Consider the following 12,058-nt stretch of genomic DNA (forward strand, 5'->3'; position numbering starts at 1 on the left):
GAGTGAGCACTGCACTCTTTGCCTGGGAGCTTAAAGTGGGAATGAGCCAGGTGTTGAGGTAACAGACTTCCCCTGTGGCCCACTGATGAAGAACATCTGGAGTGCTTCTGTTCCGCCACTTCTTTCCTGTCCCCAATATGACCAGGCGGTGTAGCTAACAGTGCGGTGCATGTCAACACATGGCTCCAAGGTCCCCTGATAGAGGCGGAGACGCTCCGATACTCCTTCAGTGACATGTCCGCCAAATCCACACTTACATCGTGCTCTTCCCATATGTGTGACTGGTGCCGTTTTAAGGGGTTTGAGTTCATGAATCATAAAACGTTACACAAAGCTGTATACATTGTGCAAATTTGACAGATTAAAATCACAATGTATTTAACATTAATTTGAGGTATACATCATTTCTGCTCCAGTTGAAAACTTCACAACTTTCTGATCAGTTTATAAACAGCATGTATTTAGCGCACAGAAGACATGCATACACGTACACCCACACGCACCCACAACTGTTTTCCCAATACTATGTTAAGCTTCTAAATAGTGGAGTGGTCAGTCCACCAAGCCTGCGTGATTTTGGCTATATCCTTTTTTGCAGCTTTAGTTCACTAGTATACAGTATCAAATGAGTGTCAATCATTGTCTCACGTTAGAATTGCACATCTACCACAATGTAAACGAGCATACATTTGTATAAATACAAGTGCTAAGTGAATAAAGTATACGAAAGTGTCATTCCAAAATAAATGGATTATTTCAATTTGGAACATTTTAAAGTACATCCAACATTTTTTGTTCATATACTGTATTTGATCCCATCACATTGAGATAATGGTTAGAGGTACCGTATTTTAAAGGTGTGTACTTTACTGTATTTACTGTGTAATGTTAAGGAATGTAAAAATCTGTGACTGTAATGTTTGGTAGCATTTAGTGTTTTCGGTAAAATTCTGTATCTGTGTTCGGGTAGACAAACTGTAGAAGAATATTAAAAGAACAATCGAGCTGGTGTTGTGTTTGTCCTTCTTAGGCCATGGATGAGTTAAATCTGCTGGAAGGCTGCCCTACTGGCCAAATGAAGGGTAAGCACAGTGATCCAAAACACAGTCTGCAAAAATAAAACAATATATAGAAATGTGCAACCCTGGGATTTAATTTTCCCTCTACCATCCATTTATATAATACATGAAATGAACCTCAAATTAATTTGCACCGAGGCTCTAAAGTAACAATGTAATCTCAGCGTTATGGTGCAGTTGCAAATGGATTTCTGTCTCTGGTAATTTTATAAGAAGCACTCCAGAGGTCACCTTAAAAGATGTCGCTATTTTTTAAAAGCACAAACTACCCCGTGGCCTGTCAGCAAAAGGGAATCTCGGCAAGGCAATCTGTTTTGTGCCATCGATTTGTCTGCTGTTGCACCTTGTCACATGGTTTGCCTGTTAGCTTTGCTCCTATTGGCAGAGATGACTAATATTATACCTTCACGTCTGTAATAGAGTGAGGTGTCTCCGCTTACTTGTGTGCAATCTGCTTCTTCCTGACCACAGCGCAATGACTTGAATGTGAGAAATTTTTAAATGACCAAGCTGATATTACATGGCACAACTAGAATATAACCAATACATCGAATCGAAATTCCTTAATATTACTGGGGGTCATGATGGAGCTTTGTTCGAACATGACATTTATTTTTCCATCTTCTAGTCTGTGACTTGAACTATCCACAAAATGTTACAGAAATCAGGCTTTCACTTTTGGCTTGTAAATATAAGAGGAAAAATCAACAAGGATTTGATGCCCACTCAATAAAGTAAGTGCTTGTAGATGAGAGTTGAAAAGCACATTTTATTCCCTTTGGATGAGAATATGTCCAGAAAAAAAGAAGATTCTCTACTCACGCCAGAATAGTCCCAAGTACAAAAAAAAGCGACTACGATAGTTAACAAATAGTATATATCTGCGACAATGCGGGAATAATAGTTAAGATTCGGGTTTGTATAATACAGCCTTTTCCTCAAGCTACTCAAAATGGAACTGATAATATTCTATTGGTAGATGTATCATTTGAGCAAAGTCCCAGACCATGTTTTTGCTGGTATGAAATACATTATGCTGAAGTTTACGTAAATAGTCAAATGAATAGGATGTGTGCAGTCTATTCCAGTACAGACTGAGAGAGTGGGAGAGAAAAAGATAAATAATGGGTCACAAGGACCGAAAAGCCATTAAAGTGGTGTCTTTTCCATTTTAAAAGGGCAAATATCTGACACATGTCGAGCAGCAGCTGTCAGACAATCAGTCAAACTAGCCAGAATCAACGTCCTCTTACACCTGAAATCCACTCAGCATTTACAGAGCTTTTTCATATGTCACATGAGCCTACACCGATAACTCCTCCGCCATAACTCAGTGCCTAAATTTAGGCTATATATTAAAGCGATCCCCGGCTGGACACGATCTGACTTTTGCCTTTTTGGGAGGGGAATTAAAAAGGCGGCGGATGCGACTGCCCTTGTGCAGTGTTTAGTTTTCAAATTACCACCCAGACTCTTTGAAGGACGCCCGGTATACACAGTGTGACATGATTTGTTAAAAAATAAAAATAAAAAGGCTTTCACAATGGCGTTGCTTGAGAATGACCCAATAAGACAGCACCGTTGCTTAAAAAGACAATGTGGACAACATCAATGCTATATAATTTTATTGATTGAGGCGTCTTTCTTCACAGTAATGTCACAAGACCGACAATAAATGACTCACTGTGATTGGATATGACATTGTGTGTCACTCTTGTCCTTCAGTGCCTTCCAAAGCAAGACCGATCTGGTAGCTTGTAAATTTCCTCATTTCAGCAGTTTATGGATCGTCCAGTTGTTGTCGTGTTATTAGACCACTTCCCAACCGCACTCTTTGTGCCTCAGCGTTTTCTCAGAAGGAGGAATTTAGGACACAGAAAGTTTATAAATAAGTCTTCTATCAAGTTCCACAACAGGTGTGACCCCAATGTCCTAAAACCGAACACTTTCAGTGAGTGTTGTTCATTGAGGCAGTGTGGAGGGAGGAAGTGGAGAAAGGAGAGAAGAGGCGCAAACTATAGCTGTAACCTTATCATATTAAAACCACGCTTTGGTATGTCATAATATGGTTTGGAAAAACAAAATGAAATGAAAAATAGATCTACCACCCATCCTATTTAGTGTCAAACAGCACTCATTTGACCTGGCAAAGCAGCTGCTGTGAGGATAGACAAAGTCATGCTGTGTCTCTAACAGTGGCCAAGGGGATATATACTTTACATGGTTTATTTGAAGCTGGTGTCGTGCTCAGGCCCACACTATTTGAGATAAAAATTTGCCAGAAACCGGAGCTCAACCAGACCAAGACCAAAAGTAGGCCGTGACCATAGAAACCCAATCAAAATGTTACAGTTGCATACATTTAATAGTGGAGGTGGAATGTTAGTAACACTTAATTCAATTTAGAGTAGTGCACCAAGTGCATTATTCTAAAGTTAGTCTTTCTCATTTTTTGCCACAAAACAGCCCTGTTTGTGACAGATGTAATCTGATGCATGCAATGCTGATACATATCTTAGAAAGTTTTTGCTAGGGTTTAATAATAAATCAAAAAGTTGTTAGAAATATAGTTTTGAATATATTATTTATTGTTTTGCATTCTAGCCACTGACCATGCAGCTGGTCCTGTTGATTGTTTGGACCACATCAAAACAATAAATCATTGTTGTTATGCTGTTTTGGGGTGATTGTGACATTGGGAAATGTTGTGTTGTGGAGAACACAATGGATATTTTAGAGCAAAATAGAGACATTAAATTCACAGTGGCAGTGTGCATTTGTGTGTTGTGTGTATTTAGCATATTAAACATCAATAAAAAACACTTTGGTAGGGGCATGAGTTTGAAGTTGAAGTGCTAGTCTTAACAGAAAATCCAGTGTGCTTCACTGACCAGTCAGAGACCGAGACAAAACCAAAACAATTAAAATGTAGACCCAAGAGTCATGAGAGTTATGCCGCTAGACACACTCGCTTTAAAGCTCACTCCATTCAAGAGTAAATTCCACTCCTCTGTGAGTCGTGATTCACAATTAAGGCATTTTTGGGCCCTAACTACAATCATGGACAATTTGGGAAATTGAGATCGTAGTAATCAGGGGTGTCACGGCGGCTGAGTGGTTAGCGCGACGGCCTCACGGTGGGGGACCTGGGTTAAAATCCAGGTCGGTTCATCTGTGTGGAGTTTGCATGTTCTCCCCGGGCCTGTGTGGGTTTTCTCTGGGCACTCCAGTTTCCTCCCACATTCCAAAGACATGCATGGTGGGCTGATTGGACTCTCTAAATTCCCCCTAGGTGTAAGTGTGAGCTTGAATGATTGGCCGTCTCTTCGTGCCCTGCAATTGGCTGGCCACCAATTCAGGGTGGTCCCTGGCTCTGACCCAAAGTCAGCTGGGATAGGCTCTAGCACCCTCCGTGACCCTAGCGAGGATAAAGCGGTTCAGAAAATGAGATGAGATGAGATCGTAGTAAACAGTGAAGATTTATTTAGCGGAGTCTGCCTCATGAATAGTTTTTTTGTCATGTTTGTGCATGAAACTCTAGGTTTTACTCATTTTAAGGATGTAGGAGAAATTATAGCTGCCAATGGTGTCCAAACTATATCTATACCAATAAGGGCGCCAGTGGGTGTAGGTTTTTATTTCAACTGATAAATAGGCCTGCTTTTCACAAATCAAGTTTCTTACAAGTATAATCAGTTGATTGCCATCAGGTCCTGCTTGTTTTAGCTGAAAACTCGGTGTTAAACTGTTTGTGCTGGATCGATGGGGGAAAAAAATGAACCCACAACAATCCTTGAGGAGACCCCTGGATTCATCTGTAGAGTCCAGAAAGAGTTAGTGCAGAGCTAAACAAAGTTATCAAAAGAGAGACACTGGTTCGCCTCCCCTGATGCAGAGCAGTGCAAAAAAATAAAATAAAAAAATAATCAGAAATCTTGTAAAGAGAAGGTCTATAAATTTTATCATTTGTGTGAAAGAGTAAGGAGTGTTCATTATTTCCATTTGCTTGGCACAGACTTGAAGATTTAGAAGCCACATGAAAATTAGAATCACAAGCCTTTGGCTGTGTTTAGCTTGCTAATAAAGTAAGTAAAGGATGTGACAAACATGGTCTCTTCAGCTTCTTTCCATGCTTCTGCCATATCTCACATTCTCTTCAATTTGAAAATTGAAAATTTAAAAGCTTGCGTTGTATAGTGGAGTGAGTGACTTATAGGTAAATAAAATGGCAAACTTGTAGGGGAACCTAGGAGGAAAAAAGACCATCTATTCCTTTAGATGGATTTCTCAAGTGTGAGAGGGCCTCAGGTGTGCATGCATCTATCAATAACACATGGAGAGCAACTGGTGAGTGATTGCCCCTCAGATGAAATGTCTGCAATGTTTGGATGTGAAGAAGAAGAGCAAAAAAATGAATCTATTTCATGCATTTTAATACATGCCATAAATTAGGCATTGTTATGAATTCGAGTAGGAAAGTTGAAAAATTAAAGTGCAAGGAGCATCCAATCCCTGGGGGAATAATTACGGTCAATCATAAAACTTTATCACAGTGTGAGACAAACAGAGTGACAGAGACGGAGCTGATTGCTCAAATACAGGCTAAACAAAGACACTCAGCCATGCATGACTGATGTTCCCCACTCTTCAGTCCTCTTAAACGTAATGATTTAAAAGCTACACAGTCATCATTCTACACGTCAGAAATGAGAAGTCCATTTCTGTCTTGTTTGTGTCTCGGCCTCGTAATCGGCTTATAGAAAAATAGATTTATATAATATTGTGGAAATAAAGGTACTTGGAAAAGCTGGTCAAAATGTGATTTCTGAACTATTTGTCAATCAAACTCAGTTTTTATTTGAATATTTATACAACTATAAATACATATGTATGTGTGTGTGTTTTTGGATATACATTTCATAGAAATACCTCCTTAAAAATTCTTACTTCAGTGGCAAGCAAGCAAGAATGTTGTTTTACCTGCAACAACTGCTCTCATTTGACAGGGGACAGGCAGGGACATTTGAGGACATGAGAGTAACATGGAGCAGTGGTCTGTATTGTACTGTGTACTGTACATGAGTACATCATTTGCCATACCTCAAGCAAGTAATTGTTGAGCCACTCCTATAGAAACTCTCCTCAAACTGGTTAAACAACATTTTCAACATAAAGCTGTGTGCTGTGCCAACAATGATGTGTTTTTTTTCAATTCAGCCTACACAGCCTAGAAGCAGGTCTTATTATATTCTTGCAATTTCTGCTTTTCATTGTCAGCTAATGGTTCAAAATGTAGAAAGAAAGTGGAGACGATGGTTAATGGTGGGTAAAATGCAGTGCTCCATGTTACCCTCATGTCCTCAAGTGTCCCTGACTGTCCCTTGTCAAATGAGTGCAGTTGTTGCAGGTAAAACAAGATTGAAAGCTGCTTGGATTACTTTACATTACTCCAATCAATTATTCAAATATGCCCTATGCCTTCGCAGAGGCTAAGTGGAACATTCCGGACGGCTGGTGTTCAACATTTTGCAGATTGCTGTTTACGCAATAACGACAAAATCTTTATTTCTTTTTTGGAGCCTTTTTTGCCAGTCCATGTAAAGTTATGCAACCTAAGTTATGAAAGAAAAATAAAGATGTTGGCCAAACAAGCGATACTGCCTTTGTCTCAGGGTGTGTTTTTATTTTTTTGGGCTGTGAAAAGCTAATAAATATTTTAGAATTGGGTGTGTGACAGGTTCACTCCATCAAGCGTCTGCTCGGCTTACTCTTCCAGGGAAACAGGTGCAGTCACATGAAGGAGAATTTCATTTCCAAAATAGCATTTAGCATTTTGCTCCTGCTGCTGGAGGCCTTCTCTGAGAGAATTTCTCATGTAATCGTACACCGTGGTTACGGAAAACGTCTGAAGTTGATCCACAGAGACATATGGCGTTCTAGTGGAGGGGAGGAGCCACAGGGGCTTAAGAGACCCAAATAGGATTTAAATGTTTATTTTGTGATTATCTGCAAAGGGCATATTTCTATGACAACTGCGCGAAATTGCCAGGCTCTCTCATAATAGTAATAATAAAACAAATACAATAATATATATAACAATTAGTGCTGTCAATCAATTAAAATGATTAAAATCATAGTTAATTGTATGTTTCCGTAGTTAACTTGTGATGTTTCGCACTATTTCTTTAATGCAATTTGTATGAATTTTAAGTTTTAAATACAACTATTAGTTACCTGCGATCAGCTGGCCACCGATTCAGTGTATCCCCTGCCTCTGGCCTGAAGTTAGCTGAGATAGGCTCCAGCACCCCACGTGACCCTGGTGAGGATAAAGCGGTTCAGGAAATTAATGAATATACCTATTAGCACAGGAACGTGCTTTCCTTACATAATTGTAAGCCTCATTAAAAACAAGAGTTGGTCAGTTTTAAACTTGTAAAGATTAATTAAACATGAATTCCCAAATAACTTAAAAAGGGGTTTTGAGAGGAAGATTGGTTTGCACAGTTCAGAGATCAAAGGTTCTTTCATGATCTTCATTTTATATACTGTATAAATACCCTGTCAGATCAGCAGTATCCCTATGCAAGTCTGAACATTTCTGAGCCAACCTAAGACAGACTTTTTAAAAGCTGAGGACCCTTATTTTTATTATGTAGGTTTTTGTACATGTCGATCTTCCTTGGGGCATGCTTGGGGCCGCTTACAATGCGTCTAGTAACTGCGCAGAGCGTCATGAGGTACATCAGTGTTTCCAATCCAAACATGCTAGAGAGCAACAATAATTGGTTGTGCCAAGCGACCAGACGGGTTCGTGCTTACCGCATAGCCTCAGTGTGCCATATATATATATATATATATATATATATATATATATATATATATATATATATATATATATATATATATATATATATATATATATATATATATATATATATATATATATATATGTTTTATCAAATTACCAATCTACTTTAATGAGATTTATTTATTTGTATAGAACTTCTTGCAAGTATAGCGAAATACTGTACTTCAACTACGCTTCACCATAGTAAAAAGGGTCTTTATACAAATTGAAGGTTAAAACACCACGTGCACTTAAAGCCAATGGCGGACAATTTTGATTTTTTTCATTTACGTCGTCAAATGCCGAGCGCAACATAATGAGAGATTTGGCAATTAATTTTCTTTTAATCAAGGTTGAAATGAAGTAAATTGCTGCAGCTGGGCGAATCCTCATTTTCTATTTTTGCAGTGATGCAAAACAAATACGATAAAATGATGGCCCTCCTCACCTCTTGTAATTAGAAAGCATGAATGATCAGTGGGAGATGATACGTATAGTACCTCCGACTGCGTCGCTCTCCCTAGAGATCAGATTTCAGCTCTTTTGAAACAGATGACCATGTTTTTGTCACCACGCCTCCCTTATTTGCCTCTTCTTGTTTCCCTCTGCTGCGGTTGTAGACAGCAAGAGCAGCCCAACGTGACATTGACTGCAGTGTTGTTTAATGCCTCTCAAATCTTATTAAAGACCACAGCTGTGAAAGACCTTGCTGACTCTTCACTTTCCCATTAACTGTGTTATTTCAGAAGCCTTGCGAGCTGATTAGGAATGTATTAAAATTACCTGGGCATTGTATTGTCGACATATGGCCAATAGCACGGTTCCGAAGCTGGAATTTGGTTTTAATTCTTCAATGTGGAGAAGGACTTGCATTTTAATATTTCAAATCTCATTAAAACTTGCAAGGGCACACTTACATGTCGAATAAACAACTTTGTTCTCTTGGAATATAACATTTCTCTTGAGAAAAAAAAATAGATTGTGGTGATAGTGCAGTATTCTCAGACAACCTTAATTTCCTGTTGGAGGTACTGAGGAAGAAGTCAACTGCTCTTAATAGCTGCTGCTTAAAACATGCAAACATGGAAGCAGGCAACATTTTCAAAGGGGCTGTAATAACTATACTTGATGTGTTTTAAGGTCCCTCTGTCGTAGTATTTTCCACACAGATTAAATGATTGAATCGTATCAAAAGGTGTTAAAAAATCTGTTATAAATATTCAATATACATACATTCATACAGTGTGGCAGTTTTGAAATTCACTATAAAACATAAAGTTAGAACATTGATCAAATGTGACCTCCAAGTTTCGACTGTAAACGTGGTATGGCACAGCTTTTGAATTTTTAACTACCACTCAACCCAAATTGGAACTCAAAAATAAATAAATCATTCATTTATTTTCTAGACCGCTTATCCTCACAAGGGTCGCGGGAGTTGCGGGAGCCTATCCCAGCTAACCAGGCTGAGGTCACCCTGAATCGTTGGGCAGCTAATCACAGGGCACAATCATTCACGCTCTTACTCTTACCTATGGGCAATTTACAGTGTTCAATCAGCCTACTCCGTATATTTTGGGGATGTGGCAGTATCCGGAGAGAACCCATGCAAGCCCGTGGAGAACTTGCAAATTCCACACAGTGAGGACCGACCTGGGATCGAACCCTCGACCAATTCATTCATTCATTTTCTGAACCGCTTTATCTTCACTGGGGTCGCGGGGGGGTCTGGAGTCTATCCCAGCTGACTTCGGGCCAGAGGAGGGGGACACCCAGCCAATCTTAGTCAATATAAATAAATAAATCAATAAAAAAAATGCTGTACAATAAAATAATAATAAATAAACAATAATACCTACATATAGGCAGCCGCTTGTAATGTTAACTTGCAAGAGAGCCACCTACTAAAGGACAATTGTGCATTTTTATTTGATTAAGGCAAGTGACACTTGCTTTGCCCCCTTAATATGACTCAGAATTAATTGACCTTGTTCAGGCTCTGAACACTGGAGAGATGCAAAACAAGGCGTCATCATCACTGACCAAAATCCTTGCTTTGCAGAAAAGTTTCCTCAATCTAGTAATCTAACCAACACACGTATCGTGCAAAATGAACTCATCCAAACGCTATTAGAGCCATATTTTTTTTCTCTTCAATTAACAACTTCACAAACAAGATATTTCACAAAACTATATTTTACGAATTTTAAGTCAGTTACATGGCGCACAATAAAAGTGTCACTTACTTTGGGGTAAAAATTGACATTGTTTAGACTAAGGGTGTCAGACGCGGGCCGCTTTAATGTCAACTTGATTTCACGTGGTCCGGACCATTTTAGATATAATATTTAGATTTTTTTAATAAATGGATTAAAAGAAGTGGATTAAAAGGCCTGAATATTCAATTTTTTTATAGATCTAAAACAATGTTTATTTTAGCTTTTTAAATATATTTTTAGATTTTACAAAATGATTTTTGAACTAAAAACACAGAAAAAAATTATTTAAAAAGTACAATTATTGATTTAAAAGGGGGGAAATCAGGAAATTTAATATAGTCTATAGTCTTCATTTTAATTTGATCCTAAAACAGAAAGTCGGGACTCATGATTTACTTTCCCGGGCCAGACAAAATGATGTGGTTTAGACAAAAACAACATGAAACAAGTACCAAGGTTTTTGCCACCTGAACTTTCTTTTTCTATATTTATTGTGAAATAAGATTTTGTTCAATAACTTTGAACTTGGACCTTTGTGTAGTGTGTAGCACTGTGTATATATACTCTGAGGAACTCAAAAAGCATAGAGCTAAGCAAAACGTGATTGGATATGTCTGTCACATAACAAATTGACAATGAGGTCACTGTTCGGTACAGATGAGTTTATTAGTCATTTCAAGGTTATTCCAACAGTACAATAAAATGAGGCTGACTAGAAGAACTGGTCTTCCTAACAATATGTGCATGGTGTTCTTCAGTAAAATACACAATTAATATTTCTATCAAAAACAGCTATTCAAACTATAATATAAAAAACACATGCAATTTGTCTTTCCAAGATCATTTCAAAAATGGTCATTAACTCTAAATGTGCTTTATTTTTCATGTCGCAACTAGAATGACTACAATAGAAAGTCACGTACATTGGTGGGGTCTTTAAAAATACTAACGCACAATGGTGGCAAATGTACTGTAGGTAATTTTTTTAACTTAGGATGTGCAGCTGGTTAGATTTTTGGAAGTGAAGAAATGGAATTGCAAAATGCAAAAGGAGCTGTTACGAAGTGGAGCTACACCATTTCCCACATTTCATTTGCTGGGACCGATCATTGCAAATTGGTTCATAAAGGTCTATAGTTGTACTGAAGTGTCCATTTTGCGTACAACTTAAGAGAGCAACTACTACGGTTGATCAGATTTTGAGTATATTTTACCCCTTTGGAAAGAATAATTCGCCCCATAATTTTGTGGGGCAAAAAGCCATATTTTGCACAATTTAATACTTCCTATAATTAATAATAATTTAATTTTGAGCAATTTAATATTTGAAGCTGGGAGTGTCCCAGGCTGGGAAGTTGTCAGTGAAGGTTCACTGGCAATGAACATTCCTACCTGTCCATGGAAGCCAATAAGTACTAGTGAATACTTAGTAAACATTCTATTTCACATTAGATAAGAACTATGATCATCTGTAGCAGGTGATTTTCTTTTTTCTTCTTATTATTTTTAGGTTAACAGTCTAAACACATAGAGAAAATATATTGCAAAACCATATAAGAGTTACAACACTATAATCATATCATTGCAGGTCAAGATAAGTATTATGTCATTCAGACATAAATATTTCCCTAACCGCCGAATAAAAACAATCAGAATGCACATTTTTTTTAGAAAGAAACAGAGCAAACAATGTGTCTTTTCTAACCTTGCTCTGACCTGTGATTAGCTTTTAATGTTTTATATAATTAGTGCGACTGGCAAATGCGTCAGCAGGGCAGAGGTGGGATTGCTACGCCCTTGAGAGTAGGAGTTATGAATCAGCGACGGGCAACAAATGGAGCGGATCATTACTGAATCAAGTGATCTGCAGAATAATCTATTGATTTTCTGGTCTTTCGTACTTCTTTATT

This window comes from Stigmatopora argus, chromosome 1, assembly GCF_051989625.1.
Source record: "Stigmatopora argus isolate UIUO_Sarg chromosome 1, RoL_Sarg_1.0, whole genome shotgun sequence".
NCBI classification, from domain to species: Eukaryota; Metazoa; Chordata; class Actinopteri; order Syngnathiformes; family Syngnathidae; genus Stigmatopora; species Stigmatopora argus.